The 26,309-nt window shown below is 36.6% G+C and overlaps 1 long non-coding RNA gene across 5 annotated transcripts; it reads left to right on the forward strand.

The window, feature by feature from the left end:
* The first annotated feature begins 246 nt into the window (after positions 1-246).
* On the forward strand, positions 247-24,690 carry LOC148162812 (uncharacterized). 5 transcript variants are annotated; one of them, XR_015766495.1, is made up of 7 exons: positions 247-2,101; positions 2,988-4,095; positions 12,814-12,959; positions 16,143-16,222; positions 17,564-17,652; positions 22,837-23,044; positions 23,609-24,690. It is a non-coding gene; the product is annotated as an uncharacterized LOC148162812 (long non-coding RNA). The 5 variants fall into 5 exon arrangements; XR_015766498.1 differs by having other exon boundaries at positions 22,837-22,972; XR_015766497.1 differs by having other exon boundaries at positions 22,869-23,044.
* Positions 24,691-26,309: the final 1,619 nt, after the last annotated feature.

Raw genomic sequence — 26,309 nt, forward strand, 5'->3', positions numbered from 1 at the left:
CGGACCAACTGCCTGTGGAAATCTCGGCCGCGGGGACTTTTATGTCTTTGACCTGAGTCTGATCTCTTTCCCTATCTCTTATTCTCGTCGGTTTAATAGCTTAACGAGATAAGGGGAGAAGTGGCTCTGGGGACGAGGGTGGAGATAAACAGGCAGTTAGGAAGTGGCTACAAGTCTGTGGCGGAAAAGAGCTGTCGCAACTGTCTCTTGGGGCCTTTGGGAAGTTACTGGGGCGGAGCCCTCTACTTCCTGGGTCTGGAAAGGTGGCTTTCGGCATCTGTGGAGATCTTTTCCAAAACTGTCCCGGGATTATCCTGCAAATTGACGCAAGAGAATGTTCAGTTAGGCCTTTAGTTGTGAAGAAACATTTCAGAGGGCCGGGGTATAATAATGGGAAGGGAACAGACATGTGTAACAGGGTTTCTCTGCAGAGCTAGGTCTCCCAAATATTCTGATTGTGGGTTGTTTCCATGTTTTGTGAATGATTCTCGCATATCTGTAACTTTCCTAAGGGATACCTGAATCTCTCTACTTTAAAATGATCTCTCATCAGTTTTTCATTCAGAGAAGACAGTGTAAAACAATGTCGGCACTGAGGAGTGGGGCAACACTAGGCTTTTCTGGAGTCCTAATTTCTTATAATTATTTGTATTTCTTCAGTATTGGTTGTGATCTCTCCTCTTTCATTCATGATTTTATTAATTTGGTTCTTTTATCTTTTCTTTTTGATAAGACTGGCTAGGGGTTTATCGATCTTATTCTTTTGAAGAATCAGCTCCTAGTTTCATTGATCTGTTCTATTTTTTTAATTTCTATTTCATAGATTTCTCCTCTAATTTTTATTATTTCTCTTCTCTTGCTGGGTTTAGGCTTTATTTACTGTTCTTTCTCCAGCTTCCTTAGGTGTATGGAGTCCTAATTTCATTGTTTGGTTCGACTTTGAACACAAGTCTGTGCTTCCATTTTCTCATTTCAAGAAAGATATCAGAGATTAAGATGCAGAATACTTATAGAGCAAGACGCTTTAAAAGAGACCAGTTACTCTTTCATGTTTCTTATTATATTGCATTAAAAAATTATTTTGGCTTATATTTCAAAATCCCAAGTGTGACTTTTGGCTTTAGCGTGCCAATATTTTAAACAAATTAAAATGAAGTAGAATGAAAAAGTGCCACACCAAGAAAAGAGTTGAAATGAATATTTCAGGTTTGGATAGGAGACCAGAAGGTGAAGGATGTTTGGAATTCCTCTTTAACCTTTGAACTTTTAAACTTAAAAGTGATTTCTGAAATTTAAGCGTTCACAAACGCTTCATTTTAAGCGTGGACTCATTTTCCCTAACATTTGAAAATTAAAGTGCAATTCAAAAGGATTGGTGAGAGAACCTTCAGGTTGGGGACATGGACTAAATATTTTAAAGATACGGATTATCTACCAGGTGGGGATCAGTATCAATGGTAATTAATTCGGTTTCCCATTTACAAGCATAGCCATGTAGTAAAAATGAAGCACCCTGTATGCCCCATGTTAAATTTTATACATAAACTTTCTTTTTAGCTCTGGGTGAATTTCAAGAATTATCAATAATCTTAATAGAGATGGAAATTATGGTATTTTAAAAGGTTTTGCATCAGCCTTGAATGAGAACCAAAACGAGATTATAGTGAAAAAACAACATCTGTATAAAATTACAATTTCCAGTTTGCAAGGTTCTAACTCTTATTGTTTCTGTTGGCTTTCCCTCATGGTGACTGGTTTCTTCAAATGAGGTAAGATTTTATTGGGAGCTTAGCTTCAAAGAAGTTTTTTGCTTTGTGAAAGTTCTCTGTATCTTGGGTTGAGAGACTGTCTTTGCAGATTGGTTTTGCTGGGTGCTAGAACTTTCAGTTGCTTTAAATCAAATTTAAAGTAATTTTTTCAACTTGTGATATAAATTTGGATCTCTCCCCCACATATGATCAGGGCTCAGGTTATCAGTAGGCTGAGTGTTTTCTAATCCTCTGTTATCACATGGACCATCCTTTCCAGGCTGTGAACTTTATTTCAGGGATCTTGTCTTCAAATGTGTACAGGAATCCCAACCTCCAGCACTTATATTCAGGTAGAGTCCCCCTTGGGTTTGCTTTCTACATCTCTTTTTGCTTTCTTTTATGTTCTAGGACATATTTTTTTTCCTAAAGATTTTTATTTATTTGGGGGAGAGAGAGTGGGAGAGCATGAGTGGGGGGAGGGGCAGAGGGAGAGAAGCAGACTCCCTGCTGAATGTGGAAACTGACAACAGGGCTCAGTCTCAAACCCTGACTGAGATCATGACCTGAGCCGAAATCAAGAGTTGGAGGTTCAACTGACTGAGCCACCTAGATGCCCCTATATTTTTTCTTTTAAATAAAAACGTGTTATATGTTATTCAGTTTTATGTGTTTATAGCAAAAGGGAATCATCTGTGATAACTTAGATCATTGTATTCCCTCCGACTGATTCTCTACCAGAACAACTAGAGATGATCTTTTAAAAAAATGAAAATCTAATGTGTATAGTCTGGTTAAAACTGTAAAATGACTTCCTGTTGCATTTTGAATTTAAATACCAGTTCCTGTGTGAGCCTGTGTGATCTCACCCCTTTGTACCTATCTTAAGTGATCATTAGGCTTATCTTTCCCTTTACTCAATAGTCCCTACACTCTAGTCAAAAGGACTTTCTTTGGAGGTTTGGAACATGTCAGGCTCTCCCCCTACCTCCTACTGCCCTACACAGGGCTTTCCCAAATGCTGTCTATTTGGCCATAATAATCTTTCCCTTATCAGTCTGGTTTTTTCTCCTTCAGGTTTTGACTTGAATGTCCACTTAGACTTTCAATAACCCCCTTATCCAAGTAGCACCCCTCCCACCCACCCTCATTTCTGTGTTATTACTTTAATAGCACTAATTACAACTCTTAAGTAATTTGCATTTGTTTGCTTGCTTATTTTCTATTTCCCTCTATTAGGTAACAGCTTCATAAGATCAGGGGATGTATCTTTTATTCAGCCAGAGCATAACAAAATGTTTGATGCCTACTGAGCCTTCAAATAAATGTTGAAAGACTAAACCTTTCCAAGTTAAGTATTGAGATGAAACATTTCCACATTTCATGTATTCTGGAGATTCCTTTTTAGTATGAATTTCTGTGATGGTGAATAACATTAACCCCATTTATTACTTATTGCTAGTTGCAGCCATGGACTCATTGGTTAGTAAATAAAAAACTAAAAATAGGTTGAGAAGAGAAGAATCCCAAGATACCATTTTATTTTTTATAAAGCCTTAAAATAGTATTTCAGCAATATTCTGCAGTTTTCATTATATGTATTTTGCACATCTTCTGTCAGATTTATCCAAATAGTTAATAGCATGACCCATTGTAAATAGCACTTTTAATTCAATATTCAATTTTTTGTGTGTGTATCTACTATATAGAAATAAAATTGATTTATGTTTGTTGATCAACCATGATAAATACACTTATTAGTTATAGCAGCATTTTTAAGGTAAATTTCATTGGATTTTCTACATGGATGATCATGTCTGCAAATCACAATTTTATTTCTTCCTTTCGAATCTGCATGCCATTTATTTATTTTTTTTGCCTTATTGCACTAGCCAAGACCCACCGGTATAATGTTGAATAGAAGTGAGATTGAATACCCTGTCTTGTTTCTGATCTTAGGGGAAAAGCATAAAAGTCTTTTACCATTAAATATGGTGTTAGTTTTAGTTTTTTTGGTAGATTCCTTTTATCATGCTGTTGAAATTCCCAGTTTGCTGAGAGCTTTTATCAGAAATGGATAATGGATTTTCTTGCATCCTTTTTCTGGGTCTATTGAGGTGATAATAGGATTTTTCTTTTTTTTTTTTAAGATTTTATTTATTTATCTGACACAGAGACAGTGAGAGAGAGAATACAAGCAAGACGAGTGTGAGAGGGAGAAGCAGGCTTCCCCGCTGAGCAGGAAGCCCGATGTGGAGGCTAGATCCCAGGATCCTGGGATCACGACCTGAGCCAAAGGCAGACGCTTAATGACTGAGCCACCCAGGTGCCACAGATTGTTAATATGGTGAGTTGAATTGATTGGCCAATGTTACACAAATCTTGCACCCTGGGATCAACTTTACTTAGACATAATATATTATGCTTTTTTTTTTATATATTCTTGGACTTGATTGGCTAAAATTTTGTTTAGAATTTTTGCATATGTTCATGAGGGTTGCTAATGTGTGTAATTGTTTTGTGTGGTGTCTGCCTTGTTTTGGGATCAGGTTAATACTCATCTCACCAAATGAGAAACATTTTTTTTTCTTTTCAATTTTCTGGAAGACTCATGTAGCTTTAGTATTAATTCTTCCTTATATACTTGGTAGAATTTACCAGTGAATCCATCTGGAGTTTTCTTTGTGGGAAATTTTTTAACCACAAATTGAGTTTCTTTGATATAGGGCTGTTTAGATTATTTATTTTTGAGTGACTTTTCATAGTTTTAAGATATTTGTTTCATCTAAGTTGTTGACTGATTTGGCATAAAGTTGTTCAGAATATTTTCTTATTGTACAGTAAAGGGTTCACTTAGAGGGTTTGTGATGGTTAAACCCGGCACATCCCAAAGAAAGAACTAGCCATTGACTTGCTCCTGGGAGAAAACCTCTAAACCCTTGGAATATCCTGCGTAATAAAATTGTCTTTATAAACCTAGGGCCTTTGTGTTCATCAGGTGGCTTATACTAACAAAGTGATTTATGGTGAATGACTGTTTTTGTTTACCTGGATTCCTAGGCCATGCTTTATCAGTTTGGTCTCTGGAGTGGCTGGAGACTGGGTAGCTAAAGTCAGTCATGGGTGTTCCATGCCTGCATGACTGTCAATAAGAACCCTAGACAACAAGGTTTAGATGAGCTTCCCTAGTTGGTGATACTTCATATGTGTTGTCACACACTGTTGCTGGGAGAATTAAGTGCAGTCCATACAAGTTACACTGGGAAAGGACGACTAGAAATTTATATATGATTTTTTCTAGGTTCCTCTCTAGGTGAATTTTGCCTTTGCTGATTTTTTAAGAAGTATTTTATTTGTTAGAGAGAGAGAGCACATGAGCCAGGCGGAGGGGCAGAGGGAGAGGGAGAAACAGGCTCTCTGCCAAGCAAGGAGCCTGACACAGGTGGGGCTCAATCCCAGGACCCCGAGATCATGACCTGAGCCAAAGGCAGAAGCTTAACCGACTGAGCCACCCAGGTACCCCATTGCCTTTACTGATTTTAATCTGTATCTGTTCAGTGTAATAAACTGTAAGGTAACTGTGAGTATAACAGCTTTTCTGAGTTCTTTGAGTCTTTCTAGTGCTAATTATCAAAACTAAGGGTGGCATGGGGACCCCCCAACGTCTATTATCCTTTAATGACTAGGTTTTGTATTGGTATCACTTCTGTAATACCTGATATTGGTAATTTGTATCTTGTTTCTTTTTCTGATCACTCTCCTTAGAGGTTTATCAATTCTATTTTTCTTAAACAACCAGCTTTTGGTTTTACTGATTTTTCTATTAGTTTTCTACATTTTTTATTTCTTCTCTAATCTTTACTATTTTATGCTTACTTTGCATTTCATTTGCTCTTCTTTTCTAAAGTAGAAATTGAGGTCCTTGACTTAAAACCTTTCTTCTTTTCTAAATAAATGTTCAGTGCTATAAATTTTCTCCTATATACTGCTTTAGCAGATTCCCATGAATTTTGATATATTGTTTTTATGATTTTCCTTCAATTCAAATTGTTTTTTAGGTTTTTTTATTTCATCTTTTAGTTACTCATTATTTAAAATTGTGTTGTTTAGTTTTAAATATTTGGAGATTTCTAGAGACCTCTCATTTATTTTTAATTTAATTCTGTTGTGATCAAAGAAGTAGTTTGTATAATTTGAATGCTTTTATATTTAATGAGACTTGTTTTATGCCTCAGAAAGTAGCCTCTCTTGGGAAATGTTTTGTGTGCAAATAAAATGAATGTATATTTTACTATTGTTAGATGGAGTGTTCTGTTAATACCAATCAAGTCAATTTTGGTTGATTGTGATTTTTAAGTCCCCCATCTCATTACTGGTTTTCTATTTATTCAGTTAAGAGAAGAGAATTGAAATTTGCTACTATAATTGTGTATTTGTTCATTTTTTTTGCACTTCTGTTGGTTTTGCTTTATGTCTTTTTTTTTTTAAGATTTTATTTATTCATTTGAGAGAGAGAGAGAGACAATGAGAGAGCACGAGCAGTGGGGAGAGGCAGAGGGAGAAGCAGAGGGAGAGGCAGAGGGTGAGAGAGAAGCAGATTCCCCCCTGAGCTGGAAGCCCGACGTGGGGCACCATCCCAGGACCTAGAGATAATGACCTGAGCCAAAGGCAGACACTTAATCATCTGAACCACTCAGGTGCCCCACTTTATGTGTCTTGAAACTCTGCTATTAGGTGTATAAACATTTAGGATTATATGCCCTTTTGATTATTTGAGCCACTTATTATTATAAAATCTTCCCTTCTTTTGCCTGGTAATATTAGTCTGAACTTAGTCTGATGTTAATATACTACTCTAGCATTCTTTGATTAATGTTAACTTGGTATATCTTTTTCCTTTTCTTGTTTTTTTTTTACACTTTTAACCTACTTGTACCTTTGTTTTAGGCAGCACATAGTTGGTCTTGCTTTTCTATCTAATCTAACAATTTCTGCCTTTTAATTGGTGTGTTGATACCATTTACATTTAATGTGATTGTTATGTTTAGGTCTTAAACCTCTAAGCTAAACCTAAAATCAAAACAAAACATTCCAGTCTTTGCTTTCTTTTTGTCTCATATGTTGTTCCCTTTCCCTCTCTTCTTTCGTATTCTTTTTTTTTTTTTAAATTTTGTCCATTTCCGTTGGTAACTTATTAGCTATAACTCCTTGTTTTCTTATTTTAGTGGTCAATTTGGCATCATAGTATACATCTTTAACTTACTACAATTCGCATTCAGGTATTATAACACTTAACATATAGTATAAGAAACTTACAAATATACATTTTTACTTCTTCCCTCCTGGCCTGTATGTTATTGTTTTTATACATCATATATGTGTTACAAACCTCACAATGTACTGTTATTTTTGTTGAAACAGTTATCTTTTTCAAAAATATAAATAAATAAGAAAGTCTTATATATTTACTCAAATAGGTAAAATTTCTTGTACTCTTTAGTCCTTTGTGCAGATCCATATTTCCATCAGGTATAATTTTCCTTATGCCTGAATGAAAAAGTCTTTATTTTGCCTTGTTTTTGAGGATATTTTACTGAGTATAAAATTCTAGTTTGACTTTTTTTCTTCTAATGCTTTACAGATGCTACTCCATGTCTTCTAGCTGGTATTTTTTATGATGAGAAATCTATTATCATTATCTTTGTTTCTTCATATATAATTTATCTTTTTATTCTGTCTGCCTATAAGATTTGTACTTTATCATGTTTTTGAGCATTTTGAGTATGATGTCATGGTGTACTTTTCTTCATATTTCTTATGTTAAGGTTATATGAGATTCCTGGAGGTGTAGATTTTTAGTTTTCATCAAATTTGTTAATTTTTTCACCATTATTTCTTCAAATATTTTCCATCTTCCCCACTCTTTTCTTTGGGGGCTACCATTACATGTTTGTTGACCACTTGACATTTTCCTATAGTTCACTGAAGCTCTTTTTGTATTTTAATTTTTTTTTTTGCTTCATTTTTTATAGTTTCTGTTGTTATGTCTTCATGGTCACTAATATTTTCTCGTCTAATTCCATCTGGTGTATCTTTTTCATCACAGACATTGTAGCTTTCATCTATAGTTCAACGTGGGTCTTTTTTTTTATATCTTTAGTGTCTGTCCATACTTTTTGAACATGTGGAATATAATAATGATGTCATTATTAATTATAATTAATGTCATTGATGATTCTAAAATCTGTTAGTTCTAGGGCAATTTCAGTTGATTAATTTTCCCCATTTTGATTCATATTTTTCTCCTTTGCATACCTGGTAATCTTTGATTTGATTCACGTTGTGAATTTTACCTTGTGAATTTGGCTTGTTATTTTTGTTTTTCTTTAAATATTTTTGAACTTTGTTCTGAGATGCAGTTGCTACTTGGAAATAGTTTTTGAGAATTATTTTTTTAAAAGATCTATTTATTTATTTATTTGAGAGAGAGACAGAGCGAAAGAGAGCATACAAGTGGGGGAAGGGGCAGAGGGAGAGAGAGAGAATCTCAAGCAGACTCCATGCTGAGCACAGAGCCCGACACAAGGCTCAATCCCATTACCCTAAGATCATGACCTGAGCCTAATTCAAGAGTTGGACACTTAACCCCCTGAGCTACTCAGGCATCCCTTTGAAAATGATTTTAAAATGTGTTAGAAATGAGCAGAGAAATGATCAGTCAAGACTAATTATTTCCTATTACTGGGATAAGAATCTTCTGAGTACTCTACCAAATGTTCTGTGTATTTTGAGGTTTTTCTGTCTGACTGGTGACAATAGCCACTATTCCTGGTCCTATGTGAGTATTGTGTACTATACTCTGGTGCTTTTGGATAGTTCTTCCCCTGGTCTTACATAGTTTCCTCACATGGCATGTGCCTATCACTACCCTGGTGAATACTTGAGGGGATACTCTGCTGATCCCCATTGTTTGTTTTTTGGTGTTTTTTTGTTTGTTTGTTTTTGTTTTTGCCTTTTTATTTTTTTTCAACTCTCTCCTTTCTGGTACTTTGTCTTGCACTTTCTGGCCCCGTTGTTCTTCTGCTCACACTCTGAACCGTATCTCCTCAACTTAGGGAGCCCTGCAAGCTTTGCCTGGATCCCCCCTCAACTCTCTTCTATACTGTGGCCTGGGAACTCTCTCAAGACAGTAAATTAGGGCAATCATTCAGGCTTGCTTCATTTGTTTCCCATATCTCAGGGATCACTGTCCTTCGTTGCCTGATGTACTGTGTCTTGATAATCATTATTTCATATTCTATTTCATATCCTATTTGTTTGTTTTTGGTAGCTTTAGGAGGGAGCATAAAACCAGTCCCTGTTACTCTGTTGGTCAAAAGGGCAAGTCCCAGCACTGTTTTAAGTGCTTTACATATATTAACTAATTAAACCTTTCAACAACCTTGTGGAATAGTTTCAACTATTATTGCCATTTTGTAGATGAAGAAACTGAGGCATCAAGAGATTAAATTAGTTGCCTAAACTTTCACAGCTTGTATTTGTAGAGCTAGGTTTCAAATTCAGGCAGTTTGGCTCCAGAATCTACGATCTTAACTACCCTGCCATTCTGATTTTGTAGTATTCCTCAGTTTACAAAGAACTGTGCCAAACATTTCATTAAATTCTTATGTAGCTCATATAAGCAGAATGTGAATGACTGACAGTCCTTAACCCCACACCCCCATGTTATTTGTATTTTCAAAGGAGTATGATTATTCATCCAGAAGAATATTTAGTAAGTTAATATTGACAGAGAAATGAGAAGTATTTCTGAAGTGTAGCAGAAGTGCTTTTTAGTCACTAACTCATCCAGTTTCAGTCTACCTTGGAATTTTCTGGCTTGGTTTCCCTAAGTTGGTCTTGATTTTTGCCAACTTCTCTTACTCCATTCTTTAGATTGTTATAAATGACCTAAAAGTTTCCCTTTTTTTAGGCTTTGTATCTATGCCATCAGGTACTAGAAAAGATGGTGTTTATTTGTATGTTAGAGTCTTTTAAAAATTAAGTGCTATACTTTGGCATTGGCTCTAGCAACATTTTTCTAGATATGTCTCCTGAGGCAAGGGAAATAAAAACAAAAATAAACTATTGAAACTACATCAAAATAAAAAGCTTCTGTACGGCAAAGGAAATAATGAACAAAACTAAAAGGCAACCTACTGAATGGGAGAAGATATTGGCAAATGGCATATTTGATAAAGAGTTAGTATCCAAAATATATAAAGAACTGATACAAGTCAGTAACCCCCAAAACAAATAATCCTATTAAAAAATAGGCAGAAGATATGAACAGATATTTCTCCAAAGAAAACATCCAGATGGCCAATAGACACATGAAAGGATGCTCCACATCACTCATCATCAGGGAAATGCAAATCGAAACTGCAATGAGATCACCTCACACCTGCCTGTCAGAATGGCTAAAATCAAAAACATAAGAAACAAGTGTTGGCAAGGATGTGGAGAAAAAGGAACCCTCATGCACTGCTGGTGGGAATGCAGGCTGGTATCGCCACTGCGGAAAACAGTATGAAATTCCTCACAAAGTTAAAAATAGAACCACCCTACAATACAGTAATCATGCTAGTGAGTGTTTACCCCAAAAATACAAAAACATTAATTCAGAGGGATATATGCACCCCTATGTTTTTGCCAGCATTATTTACAATAGCCAAGTTATGGAAGGGCCCAAGTGTCCATCAGTAGATGAATGGATAAAGGAAAGGTGGTGTATATATATACAATGGAATATTATTCAGCCATAAAAGAATGAAATCTTGCCATTTTCAGCAACATGGATGGAGCTAGACAGTATAATGCTAACTGAAATAAGTCAGTCAGAAAAAGACAAATACCATATGATTTCACTCCTATGTGGAATTTAAGAAACAAATGAGCAAAGGATTAAAAAAGAGAGACAAACCAAAAAATAGACTCTTAACTATAGAGAACTAGAACTATAACTCTATAGAGAACAAACTGATGGTTATCAGAGGAGTGAAAGAGGTTATGGGAATTAAGAGTATACTTATCATGATGAGCACTGAGTAATGTATAGAATAATTGAATCACTATATTGTATACCTGAAACTAATATAACACTGTATACTTACTATACTGGAATTAAAATTAAAAAATAAAAAAATGAAGTGACAAGTAATTTAACAACTTGCATTTTCCTTTGGGAAGCATTCAGAGCTCTTTCCATCAGCTTATGGGTTCCAATTTATTACTTTGTATTAGAATTTTTGTCTATCTCCAAGTACATAACTGTTAGGCAGTTAGGAGAGGTATGTGGAAAAGTATTTTTGTTTACAGCTACATAACAAGTAACTAGCAGAGTGCCTGAGGTGGTGGCTCAATATTGTTGAATAAATGAATGATTGGATGGATGAATCAAGGTAAGCTGGCGTCCAGCTGGAGGAATCAAAGGGAAACTGGACGGAGCAAAAACATGCAGCAGACAGCATATTCACTATGAAGTGAATACCTAGCACACAGGCAATTGAATCTTGAGTACATGATGTTCTGGCTTTGGGGTGTCTTTTCTACTTACATTTGAATACAGTTGTGTTTTGATTTCACAATTCATCATACTTAAAATAAATCATACTGATTCTAAGATGATACTGGAAAACTGAGTTTCTTCTTTTCCATATGCCACCTTCCCTGGAATTTTAAATATGTTTCTCAATGAAGAGGCAGTTCCTTTTAACTGCCCTAGTATTTCAAGCATTTTTTAAAAATGAAAATACATTAAAAGCATTAATGTGAATTGCTGTGCAAAATAGCTCTCCTGTTTAACAGTTTCCATCAGTCCTCAGTTTAATTACTATGTTATTCTGCCAGCTTTCTCCAGAAATAATTGACAGAATGAAGTCATTTCACTGGATATTTACAAACATTAGACTTGTAAAGGGGGTGTCTGTCAATTCCCCTTTGGCTTGGAAATGACTGAGGCCAAGCTGACTGCTATTTTGGGCTTAGCATATTTTCATAGTCACCAACTCAGGAAGTGATGGGAAGGAAACACAGGAAGGTAAAATGTTTGGCTTTTACAGTCAGTCCTGGTTTTATAATCTGGACTATAAGTTTACTTGAAAAATGAGAGGGTAAAGGCTTTATTTGGTCTAAGACACAGAGTGGTTGGATAGTGGTGTGTGTGTGTGTGTGTGTGTGTGTGTGTTTGTGTGTGTGTGTGGTTGTTAGCATATCTTGTTAAATTACGAACAGTCTGGAAGAAATTTGCAAAGTTTTGAGTATCAGTAGTCAAAGTTTAAACATTGGCTTCTCAATCATGGTAAAAATGAATTACCAAGGCCAGTCTGTGAATATTACTGATTTAATATTCATAATAAAGTTTTTGTTTTGGATTAAATGATAAGATTTGATTTTGAAGGCATAATGTCAAACTAGAGATTAGACAAGACGAAGATTAGGCTGGAAATTATTTTATCTGAGGCAGCCTACAGGAAATTCCAAAAGACAAGATCAATATAAATGAAGCTTTTAAAGAACTGAAGTAGAATGCCAAATTGCAGTACTGTAGATTCAAGTTTAACTATGGCAGCCCCCACTCATGGAAAAAAAATGATACAGAAACTTCAGATGGTTGTCAGAAGGAATTCCATCTGTGGTAATATTTACAATGTGATGATTTCAGATTGGCTATTCATAGTCTGAAAATATCGAGAGGTGCGAGGGTGGAAGTAAGACTATTGGGTAAGGTGCTTATTAACCAAATAGTAGATGTAATAAATGTCTTAAGAGGAATGCTAAGAAGTGAGATGGTTAAAGTTCATGTAATTATGAAGAGTATGGAAATAATGAATATAGAGTTAGTTTTTATTTAGATATACATTTTAGCCACACAGGAGGATGAATATCTCTCTCTCAAAGGTGACCCCAGAGTAATCTAAAGCGCATTTTACTCTGTCATATCATTAGTAATATAAGGTCAACTGTCTCAAGCACAACTTATAAATTTGGTGAAAACTCATTGGGCTATTTTCATCTTATATGGTAGCAGCAAGTTTTGCAGGACATAAAGGCTATACAGTTTTGTGGGGCTTCCTTAAGAAAAAAATATAAATACACACTTACCTGGATGCTTCAAGAAAGCAGAAGACCCTCGAGCTTGATCTTTTCTACCTTCCAAGTCAATGCTTCCAGGTAACAAATTTCATTTCATTTATATAGGATGAAAAGCTTCTTGTAAGTAAAGAGTAGCTAGAATATCAATGTGGTAGAAAGAGGAGTGGAGTAGATTTAAAACCTGTGTTCTAGCTTAGGCTGGTCCATACATTTCATTTTTCATTTACTGAGTGCATCATTATAAAAGGCATTCTGGAAGTAGCTGTGAATGCCAAGAATCTGTACTTCAGGAATAAAGCATTCCAAGCCCAATTTGAATTTGGAGTGTGTATGTCTTTGGTATTTCATTTTTTGGTGTAAAAGAAAGTTATCCCAAAAAAGTGAACTAATGACTACAAGATAAAAACCTATGGACACAAATGATACAGTAACTACATTTAAAGGGCAACAGACTTGTCAGTATGTATTAACATCTTACTTCCTGCACCAGTGTTAGAAAAAGGATAGGGGGGTGAGAGTGTTTTTGTTTGGCTTGTTTGTTTGCATCTGAGAGATACTACTGTTAAAACACACACATCACACACACAAAGTTTGACTTCATTTATTCCAGTTTTTCGCTCTTTTCTTTTTAAAAGTTTGTAACACAGGGACGCCTGGGTGGCTCAGTCGGTTAGGCGTCTGCCTTCGGCTCAGGTCATGATCCCAGGGTCCTGGGATCGAGTCCCGCATCGCTTCTCCCTCTGCCTCTGCCTCTCTCTCTCTCTGTCTCTCATGAATAAATAAATAAAATCTTAAAAAAAAAAGTTTGTAACACAGAGTAATATCACCTGGAGAACATTTTGGGCAATGCTGCTATAGAGGAATTATCTCTTTCAGCCTCCTTGACTGTTACAGGTGTTCTCAGGTTTTCCTCTATGGCCAAGTGGGAACTGTCATTCTTAAATTCCAAGTGGTATATTTTAGACTTGCACACTTGGACTCAGTCAGCAGCTCTTATTAAATGGTACCACCCGTCAAGCAGAGATTGGCAATGGGGTGTGGATAAATGCGTTACAGGGGTAGAGGAACTAGCCCTTCATGACCCAGGCTTGTTCTTCATGATTGCTGAGAAGACTTTCTTGTAAGCATCTCTGGGCCATCTTAAATGCACCCTCTGCTTCGTAGCGTGGCCTTCTGTGCCTGTGTGTAGAGATCATGGTGCTGGACTATGAATACCACCCAGGCAGCCTCAGCAGTGGTTGGAGGGCCAAGCAAGAGGGAGATTCTGCCCCTTCTTCGGAGTATTTCTGAATGGGGAGGTCTGAAAAGAGCCCTTTTTGCCAAGTAGGGCTTTAAATTTGAACTTAATGTCAGAGCCACCACACCTTTTTAAGGTAATTACCATTTAACCAAACATTTCTGAATTCCTTATAAATTGGTCTCCTCAATCACTTAATCCTTTTAGTAACTCTTCTCTGAACTTGGTCCAAATATTCTACAATTTTGGGAACAAGGGGCTCTGCAGGGAATGCAGTGTCCAGGTGCAGCAACCTTACCAGGGCATTTGGTGTGGCAGGAAGGACCAAGAGAAAGATGACGATCACCCAATATCCCTTAGGCGCTCATAAACGTTTGGTGGCTTTCCAACAAATGGAGTTAAAGCTCACAGCAAATGTGTAGGCGAGTAGACTGGAAATTGCCCCTGCCTTGATTCAGGTGGAAGAGAAGCCAGTGGCCTGCAAAGCAAGTACTGAGTGTTTGTGGGAAGTTGAAGAAATCCTTCACTTTCCATACTTGGCATAAGAAATGACATATAGCCAGCCATATTTGACAATAAAAAATCATTCCTAAGGCAAAGGCTGAGAGGTTCTTTTTTTTTGTTTTTTAAAGATTTTATTTATTCATTTGAGACACAGAGATAGAGAGAGAGAGAGCATGAGCAAGGAGAGAGGCAGAGAGAGAAGGAGAAGCAGCCTCCTCGCTGAGCCAGGAGCCCGATGTGGGGCTCGATCCTAGGACCCTGGGATCCTGACCTGAGCCAAAGGCAGATGGTTAACCATCTGAGCCACCCAGGTGCCCTGGCTGAGAGGTTTGTAACAGGGATATTTTGAGGAAAAGTTAAGGCCTAATCTGAAAGTTACTGTTGTTCTAGTTTTTCTCAGTATTAACACCATATTTGTATAAATTAGATCATTAAAAGAGTGTTCATTATTTTTGTTTTCTCGTTTTTGGGTGGATCTGAAAGGAAATCTGATGAAATCTAAAAGTCACTTGAAGTCGAGTAACTTTCTCAGGGTCAAACAAATGAGTAAATGGAAGAGTCAGAATTATACCCCAAGTATGGATGGTTTCAAGCCCTATACTTTTCACTTAACACTAAACAAACAAGCCAAACAAAAACACTCTCACCCCCATATCCTTTTTCTAACACTGGTACAGGAAGTAAGATGTTAACACATACTGACAAGTCTGTTGGCCTTTAAATGTAGTTACTGTATCATTTGTGTCCATAGTTTTTTATCTTGTAGTCGTTAGTTCACTTTTTTGGGATAACTTTCTTTTACACCAAAAAATGAAATTCCAAAGACATAAACATCTGGTACTATGGTAAAAGTAAGTTATGTCAAATTTTGCTGGGGTTCTGGGAGACCTAACAAGGATACTGGTGAAAGATTGTTAAGGTTTAAGTGCAAAAGTCAATAATAAATTCCTGAAAAATATGAGGTACTCTTATTTCTTGATATTCGGGACATTTAAACAAGTATTTAACAATCTGATTCTAAGGCTAATTAAATGTATGTATAAAGGACCACCCTAAGAATGCATAAATTACTCATGCAGGAAACTACATATCTCTGTGGCAAACTAATGTTTGAACCATATTTAAAATGCATAAATATTGCTATAAAACAAAACTGGGCAAGGAGAACCATACCAGAAGGAGTATAATATTTAACAGCAAATGTGCATATTATTGTAGCATTTTAAAGATACTTTTTATAATTATGAAAGCTTAAGATTTCAACTGAACTGCCATTATTTCTCACAACCCTGGAAGATTGCTTGCTATTAAGATTCTCCATTCACCATTTCTGATGGAGAGGGGGGCGATCACACGCTTTCAATATTGGATTGGGCTTTTGTTCTAAGCATGCTCTAGTGTAGATTTCTCCCTGACCACTGCAAGGTGATTGTTTCATTAAGGAACCTCTAATCAAGTGAGGATTTTTAGGAGCTTGAATACTACATCGAATACTACCAGAACTATCCTTTCCTTCTCAGGTCTAACAACCCTTTGTACCAACCCTATCCAACTTTGGAGGCCGGATTCTGCAGATCTTTGAACACAGCTGGACTCTCAGGTAGTTTGGTCTTTGGGGGCTGATATACCTAAAATAACTTCAAATAGTTAAATCTGACCACGTGTGAAATGGCAGTTGCCTTTTAATTTTAATGGAATATTTTAGAGCATTTTTATGGAAAAGCTCTTAAAGTTCGTTTTTTCACTACCTTAATGAAAGGGGAAAATGTGTTGCTGTTGCTGTTATTTTTTATAATAAATTTAAAGCAGTTCCTGCAAATCTTAACAAGTAGAATCAAATATTTAATGCTTTTGGCAAAACCCCTTTATAAAATTCCCAGAACAAAATAAAATATTCTGAATTTAAACTTCTTTGAATAAAACGGACTGAATTTTGATGAGTACTTACATCATGTACCAGTATTTCCAAGTTAATTTAGTATGTGGAATCAAACCACATCATTACTGCGATAGTTACTGTTGCATCTGAAAAGATTTGTGCTCAGATTTTAACCCAGAATAGAAAGTTATATTCATGAATATGATATTCCAGATATAAGTATATTTGTTCTTTGTTTTTACACCATATTTCTTTTATATATGCAAATCAAGGTATCTTATACCGGCTTTTTACATTGTAAAAGCTTTATCTTAAAAGATAATGTGGGTACTCTTAACTTTGGGACTTTACAAAGGCTGGTTCTTTTGGACAAGAGGTTGTGAGGAGTTGGTAATTTTTAACAAAAGGCTCTCCGGAAAAAAAAAAAAAAAGCCAAAACCACCTTGATTTGATGATTCCTAATAGTGTAAATATGAAATGTGGAGGTAAGAGATGTGTAAATCACCTCCTGCCAATCGATGCTAGCCTGCTGCAGCAAACCACTGACGATGGATTCCTTCATATTTGCTAAACATGCAGTACGGAAGCCGTCAGTTACAAAAGCCTATGTTAATGGGAAAAATTGCCTTAATTGGGTCAGATGGACTAGTATGGTTGCTGTGGGCATACACCACCTGGGAAGGCTTCAACAGGACTTAGTCATTTTTCAGATGGAGCATTTTGAGAAAATGCCTACTTATAAACTTATCAGATATATGGTCTGACAAAAGGAATGGAAATAGAAAAAGTCAAAGAAGTAGTTTTTTAAATTTATGTTGTTATTCATAAAGAATCTCACTGTTCTGTTCTGAATGAACTTTCAGCTGGATTGTTCAAAACAATCATCATTTGTATGACAGAATGCTAATATAGTTCTGGGAAATATGTCATTCAGGGAAATATTTTATTAAAATAGTCATAGCTAATATTTATTGTGATAGCCTCTATTCTAAGATATTCTCATGCATTATCTTACTGAATCCTCACAACAACCTTCTTATTCCCCCCATCCCCATTTTACAGATGAGAAAACTAAACACAAAGAGTTGCTGTCAGTTGTTCAAGTTGCCATACTTGCTAAGTGGGATTAACCCAGGCAGTCTGCCTCACAGGTTTGTGCTCTTAATGCACTCTTACAACTCAGGTATTGGTTTTGCCTTGTTTTACTTGAAAGAAGCCTACTCATTATTGTAGTTAGCTGGTCACTTTGAATGTTTCAAGTTCTTCATTTAGGTAATTTAATTTACACACGGTTCTTTCCATGTATGTGGTTAAGGGATATAGTGAAGCTATCATTGATTTTCAGAAGAGTAGACGGTTTGAACACCATCTTAAGGTTAGGACAGTTCTGGGCTAGGTAATCTTTGGATTACATTAATAAGATGGAGATTAAATAGTAATGTGTTAAACCGTACCCTTGCCTTTAGTTAATTGAGATCATCTATTGAACTATAAATGTATATTCTTTCTATCCCTGCCTAGGCCATATATATATAATATATATTAGGTATATTACATATATATATATGTATCACCTAAAATTCGACATATATACACACATATATATGTGAATATGGACATATACACACATGTGCAAATATATATATGATTTTTTTAAAGAAGTAAATCCAAATTGAGGGAACATAAGAATATGAAAAATAAAATGGAGCCAAGAATGAGGATAGGACATGAAAACCATGTCTCAAGGTCTTATACTTCCCAGAGCTGCATCACAATTTTGGGTCTGAAACTTTAGGGCCAAAGCAGAGGGGAGAAATAATAAGGGGTGTTCATGTTATGCCAATTTATTTTTTTATCTTTATTTTTTTTAAAGATTTTATTTATTTACTTGAGAGAGAGAGAATGAGAGAGAGAGAGCATGAGAGGGAAGAGGGTCAGAGGGAGAAGCAGACTCCCCGTTGAGCAAGGAGCCCGATATGGGACTCAATCCCGGACTCCAGGATCATGACCTGAGCCGAAGGCAGTCGCTTAACCAACTGAGCCACCCAGGCACCTATGTTATGCCAATTTAAAAATATTTGTATACATTTATAGTCACATAGTGATAACAACTTTACTATTAACATCCAGAATTAATCAGAATCTCAGAATCTCCTCCATCTCCCAGAGCACGCACATCCCTTAGCATACTTTTTAAATATCACACCATCAACTTACATTTTAAGATCTTTTGGAATCCTTTTGATTGATTGGGTATATTTACGTACTCTCTTATTGTTGTGTTTCTGATTCCTGATTCCTTAGGAATAATTCCTTAGCAATTGAGTTAATTTTAGGGTCAATCATCAATTGCTATTTGAACTTAACTGCAGGCTTTATCTTTGCTTATAATTTTTTTTCTTATATTCTTTCTTGAATTCAGTTTTTAGTTTGTTACAGTACATTATTTTGTATTTTTTCAGAAAGGCTATATGTGTTCAACTCAGATTTTGCCTATGATTATTTGCCCTGGTTTTTAAAAGATGGTTTAATTTTGTATGTAAATTCTAATTGTCCGTGGTTAAAGTATTGTTCTATTGTCTTCCAGCATCTATTGTTGAAGGTGAGAGGTCTGATGCTGTTTTAATTTTTCTTTCCACTTGGTTATACTCTCTTTCATAGTCTATTACAACTTCCTACTTAATGTTGGAGTTCATGTATTTTAATATAACGTGTCTAGATGTTATTCCTTGCACTACTGAAGAGACTTTGTTCATCTGGCAGAAACTTTGCCTTGCTGTTATTATTTGATTTTTTCCTTCTATTTGTTACTTTATCTTTCTTGAATGCCTACTAGATGGATGGCAGAACTTTTAGATATACATATCTCATCTTTTCTCTCATCCTTTTAATCTCTTTGTTCTTGTCACTGAATTCTGATATGATCTTTTGGCTTACCCCTCCAGCTCACTATTTTAATCTGAAATCTCATTCATTCTGCAGTTCAGTCACATTTTAATAATCTTGATAATTTCCAAAAACTCTGCTTCTTTTTCATCGCATCGTTTTGAGGTATTTTTTTTTAATTTGACATCTTTTCCTTTTAAAACTGTAGTTATAAATTGTGTTTTTTTAAATTTTATTTTATTATGTTATGTTAATCACCATACATTACATCATTAGTTTTTGATGTAGTATTCCATGATTCATTGTTTGCGTATAACACCCAGTGCTCCACGCAGAACGTGCCCTCTTTAATACCCATCACCAGGCTAAACCATCCCCCCACCCCTCTCCCCTCTAGAACCCTCAGTTTGTTTCTCAGAGTCCACAGTCTCTCATGGTTTGTCGCCCCCTCCCATTTCCCCATCTTCATTTTTCCCTTCCTACTATCTTCTCTTTTTTCTTTCTTTCTTTCTTTTTAAACATGTATTATTTGTTTCAGAGGTACAGGTCCGTGATTCATCAGTCTTACACAATTCACAGAGCTCACAAAAAGATACAAATTGTGTTTTTTTGATGATTCTTTCCTATTCCCTATATTTTTCTTCCTCAGGAATTAGCTCTTTTGTGGAATATTCCACTTTTTAAAACATGTGGTTGACCTTCTCATGCAGTTGATATTTGCATGAGAACAGGTTGCCTGTTCATATTTGTTAATGAGTCTACCATCAGAGATTTTTAACTTGAGGACCACAGACCAATACAGATAGAATTCAGGATGTTCATGAATTTAGATGGGAAAAATGATATTATTTTACTGGCTTCAAAATGAAATTTAGCAATTCCTTCAATTATGAACATAGGCAACAATTATAGGAGTATTAGCACAATCTGTGACTTTGTCACTGATAGACGTCAGACATTTCCATATCACATTAGTTTGTAAGTATGGATTATAATCATCACTGTTTTGAAACTTTGGCAGTGTTTGGCCTACTGCTAGATCTTGTCATTTTGTGTGTTAATAAAGAAGAAAAAATATTTTTATATTATAATTTAAAAATATTTTGATACTTTCATTTCATTGTAATTGGTTTCCTTTATAATCATATAAATTTTTTAAATATTATATATTTCAAAACATTATTCTGAGAAGGGCTCCATAGGCTTCATCAGACAAAGAAGTCCACATGGCATAAAAGAGGCTAAAACCCTCAGGCTAGGCTGATCACTGTTGCTTGCTGGAACACATTTCATCAGCCTGGGGAATGATACTTGTCCCTTGCTGGTCAGTACATGAGCCCTGACTCTTGTTGGTTGTGCAAAGGAGAGGTATGACATAGGCAGGCTTGGGGGTAGGAGATACTTGTTTTCTTCTATGAGATTTCCTAACCCTTATGATAGCTAGGGGCACATAGTTCTCCCATAGCCCCTTCTATCCATCCTGGATCAGAACTCCCATTTTTATGGAACACCAGTATTTGTGCTTTCTGCTTTGGGCAACACGAAAGTGGCTCTGCATGTGGAGGTGGGTTCAGCTGTTCTGCTGCTCTTAATTACTTGTCCACTCAGGATCCATTCTTCCTAGCCCCTGCTGTCTCTGATTCACAGGTTTAATCTAGGATTCTATTAGGTAAACTCAGATTTTCAGGAGATTCTCTCCTTCATTTGTATGGGATTAAGGGGTGTGTGTGTGTGTGTGTGTGTGTGTGTGTGTGTGTGTCTTCTGGAATTTGCAGTCAATCTGATTTCATCTGCCAGAAAATTCTTTCTGTTCATGGACACTGATGATATCCTTCCTGGCATTTCAGGTTTACTGTGGATTTATTTTGACTTTTATGCTTTCTCTGATTTGGGGGAGGTAGAACAGATGAACAATTATATTTAGCTGCTTTCTTGAACCAAAAGTCCTGTCTTCTTTATATTGGCTTAAGCAAGGATTTAGAGCGTATAGCAGTGGTCCTCAAACTCAAACTTGCAGACCTCTTTTAAAGAAAAGCCCAAGTTTTTGCAGGATCTTAACTAGAATTTACTGACTTAGCTTTAGAAACACTGATGTACCTCAAATCTCCACTGGGTTTGTACTTCCTTTTTTTTTTTTTTTTTAAACAAAGGTATTTGTAAATAGGGCAGTGATTATCCTATAGTTCTTTCCTTTGACCCAGCACACCTCTCGTCCAGAAGTTCTAGTGGTCTCTGTAGTTAAAATCATATTCTTTGGTGAGACACCTATATCAGGCATTTATAACTGTGCTTTGTTTGGTTACTGACTGGAAACAAATTTAGTAAAGTTTTATGTGTGCTTTTATCCTGGTTACACTCTTTTGCCTGTTATCCAGGTATCTCTTATGTTGGAACCTTATCAGCATAGATCCAGGGCAAGTCACACTTGCAGGGACTGCCAACAATAAAATTCTGTATGCTAGGTTTTCCCACATCAGAAAAATCCAAGTGATTTGACACTGACATAAACATTTAGAGATATTTCAGTTTGCACCAAATTAATTAATTTGTTATCACTCACTTAAATTTGGAGATTGAAGACATGGTCCCTGCCTATATTTTTAGCTTATAAAGTAAAGTTTTGCTTCTTAAAATTACTTAACTTTCATTTTAGAATTAACTCATAATGGAAATTCTTCTTTCAGTTTTTAAATTTTCTCAGGACTTTTTAAATAAGGAGAAGAATCATTTTGAAAATATAAAGAATTAAAAAAATCATCACATCTCCCCCAGTTTTAAGTATAAAACTCCAAAATCTCAAAATATTAGTTCCATCTCAGGTTATAGTTAAACAAAAGAGTGTTTAAGAGTTGGCTCCCTAAATATGCAATGCAGTCATTGGTAAGAAAGGGCTGAGTTTACTGCTTGGTATGGTGGGGAAATAAGCACCACCTCACAGAGCTTCAGCCATGTCTAGAAGAGGTTGGGGGAAAGGTAAGGTCAGAATTTATTGAGGATTGGGAGTTTTGCTTAAATCTGATCTTTCAATGTGGGGAATTGATTAGGATGGGGTAAGAAGGTCAGGATTGGTAGAAAGATCAAGGGGAAGATTTTGAAGCAAGGGATTCAAAGACTCCAAGGGCACACCTGTCAGTCAATGCTTTCCATTGAAGAATTGGTGGGTCTTAGGGCAAATTCCTGTAATGAACATTCACACCATTTCTTGGTTGGGTAGGACAGTCCTCGAAAAGTAAAAAAAAAAAAAAAAAAAGCGAATGAAGACAGTGGAATAGAAAAATCACATGAATGTTGGCAGTAAGGTGTGGTTTCCTTTCTCAGTGCCCAGGCTGATGTGTGGGTAGATGGTTTTACTTCTCAAGATTCTCAAGATTTATCTAGATTGTGTAACCCTGCATTTGCTCTGCAGTCAGATCTCATCGAGGTCCTCCTAATTCTCTACTCCTCCTCAGTGGAAGGTGGGAGAATAAAATTTCACCTCCAGCAGGAATACTGATGGTGTAACTGGAACATTCTGAAGTCTTTGGATCATGGCATGATACGGCGTGATTCTCTAAAGCTCGCATCCAGGAGACAGAAGACCCGAGGGTTAGTTCCTCCGCTCCCCAGCGTGGGCAGGGGCAGGAAATGTGGGCTACCAGCCTCACACAGTGTGACTTGGTAAGCAACAAGAGAGCTTTAGCTACATAGAAATAAAGGTCCAGAGGTGGATAACATATAAGCAGTTTGTTTCCAGAGTGACCAGTGAGATTATCAGGACGGATTAAAAACAGACTCTTTAAGGGTGGCTTTCAGTTATCTTTTCAGTTTAGAGAGCTTTTTAGAGACCTCCAGCTGCACCCTAAAACAGCTGTCACAATGTAAGTAAGATGAGTAAGTCGCTCCAGTGACAAATATATTCTATCTCTTCTTCTTGCCCCTCCAAATACATATCACCTCCTACCTGTATACGAAAGATCCAAATTTCCATGTTATTAAATTTTGCACTGAGACTTCCGCTAATGTACCATTTTCTATCATTAAGGTACTTCCAAAGGTACATGATACCCAAAGTACCAGAGCACACATCAAATTGTTTTGTGCCTATGTATTGAACTGGGAAAAAAAAAGAGGATGAGTAAGAGGAAAAAATAAACATTTCAAAATCTTATTTCAGTGACGCTCAAAAGATCTCTCTTGCTTTCAGAAGTTTCAGAGCGAGATAGGGTCCTTTCTTTTTTGTAGGTTGGAGTAACTTTCCTGCCAAGCGCCCATCTAACCCCTGTCACGAGAAAGCTATGTGTTGGCAAACTGGCCTCAACAGTTCAAGGTTGGAGAACCCCAGCCAACGCCCGAGGGTGGGACAGAACCCAGGCGCCAAGCAGTATCCTCGGGCTGCTAATTTGCTGGACACACAGAGCCCTGTTCTGTAACCTCCCCCTAGGTTGTGGGTGAGTGGAACCCATTAACATTTAAAAATATTTGCAGAAATCAGAGGGGGAATAAGGTATTTCTGGAGGGCCAGTACTCAGTGCACTTTCATGCGTGCCAAAGTTTGCTGGCACGGCTCAGGCTGTGATAGAGAACATCTGGGTGACTGCTGCTGTAGCATATAGTGGGGTGGAGGGCAGGGAACAAAGGGGGCTTGTGAGAGCATGTTGGACGGGGGAAATGCTCTTCGCAAAGGCGGCCTTACTTAATGCCTATCCCAGGCTCAGCTGGGGGAGGAGATTGAGGACAGGAATGGAAGGTTTTGCCCTTCTCTTCCCTCGGTAATGAATGCTGGAGACAGAAGCAGCATAGCACTGGCTAGTAAGGCTGCAGAGACCTTTGTTTCCACTGCTAGACAGACATGTGCCTAAGTACGAAGATGCAGCCAACAGCAATCACCCCCGTTAGCCTCTTGGTGCTGCTCCTTCTCTTGGAGCCACGTGGTTGGGGGGCAAGGGAGCAGGAAGTAGACTGGAGAGGAGGGAGGATTGGTTAGAACATTTCCAGTCCAGACAAATTTGTCATTGTTTCCCCCATTGCCAGTCCCATCCATATGGAAACAAGATAAAATGAGTTGCATATCATGAATAGGTATATTTCGAACACAAAAGTGCTTTTATTGACTGAAAGTTAAGGTCAGACTGTTGAAAATCTGTCATTTGCGAGTAGAATTTTGTATTGAATTCTGATTTATACATGCCGCACCTTACCAAGCATGCATATCTATGTAAGAAAAAAATCCATGTTTAGGCATTTATTAAATCATGGAAGGCTTGACTTGCTGATATATGATAGGAACCACTACAGTTCTTTATAAGAATGAATAAACTACTACCTTCTTTACCAGTCAGATACTGGTTAAGATATGAGCTGGTCTGTGTTCCAATAAATGTGATGTATATGCTTCGTTTTCAAAGTCCTCCCTCTCTGTACCCTTTGCTCTCCAGGTCATTGTTAACCTTAGTGCTCAGCTCTGAAAAATGGGTCCCACATTTTTAATATTGCTAAGAGCTTTTGTCCTGTGGATTCATCTCAGAACCCAGACATAACACTTAAAAGTGCTACAGGTTTTGGGATGGCAGGGATGCCAATACTAGTCGGCCTAAGGGTGCCAAGTTTCTGGAATCTTCACACTCCATTCATTTAACAAATATTTATCAACTGTCTATTGTCATGGGCTCTAGGGTTATGATATTTAACAAGATAGTCCCTCCTTTCCAATGCTGGGAGCCCCAAATGATATACTTGATACCTCACATAGTGAATTCTGGCTTGCTTGAAAACAGGTAGGCAAACTTTATTCAATTCCCCTAATTGCTGTGATGATTTTTGCTGTATATTGACTTCTGCTATTTCAGATCGTTCACAACATTTTTAAACTTATACTACTAAAAATGCCTATTCTGCTGTCCAAAACTGGCTACTAAATTAAGGCTAGTCCATGGCTTTGAATTTTAGGTGACCTGATATCCATGATCTGTCTGTCTGTCTGCCTATATTAAGCCTAAAATAGACCACCTAGTGTCTTTGGCTTTAGCAAAAAGTAGTTTAAAAACTAATGTTAGTCCTAAGTTTGTTTAAAATTTGAGTTTACTTCAATTATTTGTGTTAAGAATTATACTCTGCTACTCATGGTTTCACATTTCTAATTGCTTTTTAGTATTTTAAGATTTTCTTTTACCTCTAAGTTTTTCTAAGACTTTGCCCTTTCCCTCTCTTGCATTTTCCAAGCAATAGATCAGATCCATCGAATGGCAGATTTATGGCCAGTTACTCCAAGAGAAACCATTTTTCAAACTAAAAATCACTTCAAATCCTTTCAGGTATTCTGAAATATAATTATCATAAACTATAAGCTCCCTTATCTCAGAAGTGATAGGCATCTGGTGTTATGTAGAAATAGAATCTATAACTCAAACTACAAAACAATGATCTTGACCAACTTTTAGTCTGATGAAAGCACCAGGAAAAAAATGCATATTGACACCAAATATTACCTCCATCCTTGCATAACTCTGTATCTGTTAGTAAGAAACTGTACCCCAGGTGAGTAGCTCTACCTCCTTTTGAGGTTAACTGACATTTGTATGCGATTATTGCCTCTTGTATATAATGGATATTCAAATGTTAAATAGAACTTACATTCTTGAAATCAATACGTCTTAAGGTTTGAGGATATGGAATATCAGTCTTAATCATATCAGGGATACAGAAGTTGACACCAAAATCCTGAAAATACTGTAAAATGTATCCTGCCCATATTAATTGAGAGTGAACCCATATATAGAATGTTTGCTTCTCTGATCTCCAAATTGTTATGTCCCTTTTATATTATGTGGAGACTCAAATGCCCGAAATGATTCACTAGGTTCCAGAGAAAATATAGACATTATCATTAAACCCAAGAGTGATTCTCTGAATTCACTATTCTGAAGCAAATAATTCAGTCTTTACT

This window comes from Eumetopias jubatus, unplaced genomic scaffold (genome assembly GCF_037043125.1).
Source record: "Eumetopias jubatus isolate StellerSeaLion01/CBP00866 unplaced genomic scaffold, mEumJub1_p1.0 scaffold_12, whole genome shotgun sequence".
Taxonomy (NCBI): domain Eukaryota; kingdom Metazoa; phylum Chordata; class Mammalia; order Carnivora; family Otariidae; genus Eumetopias; species Eumetopias jubatus.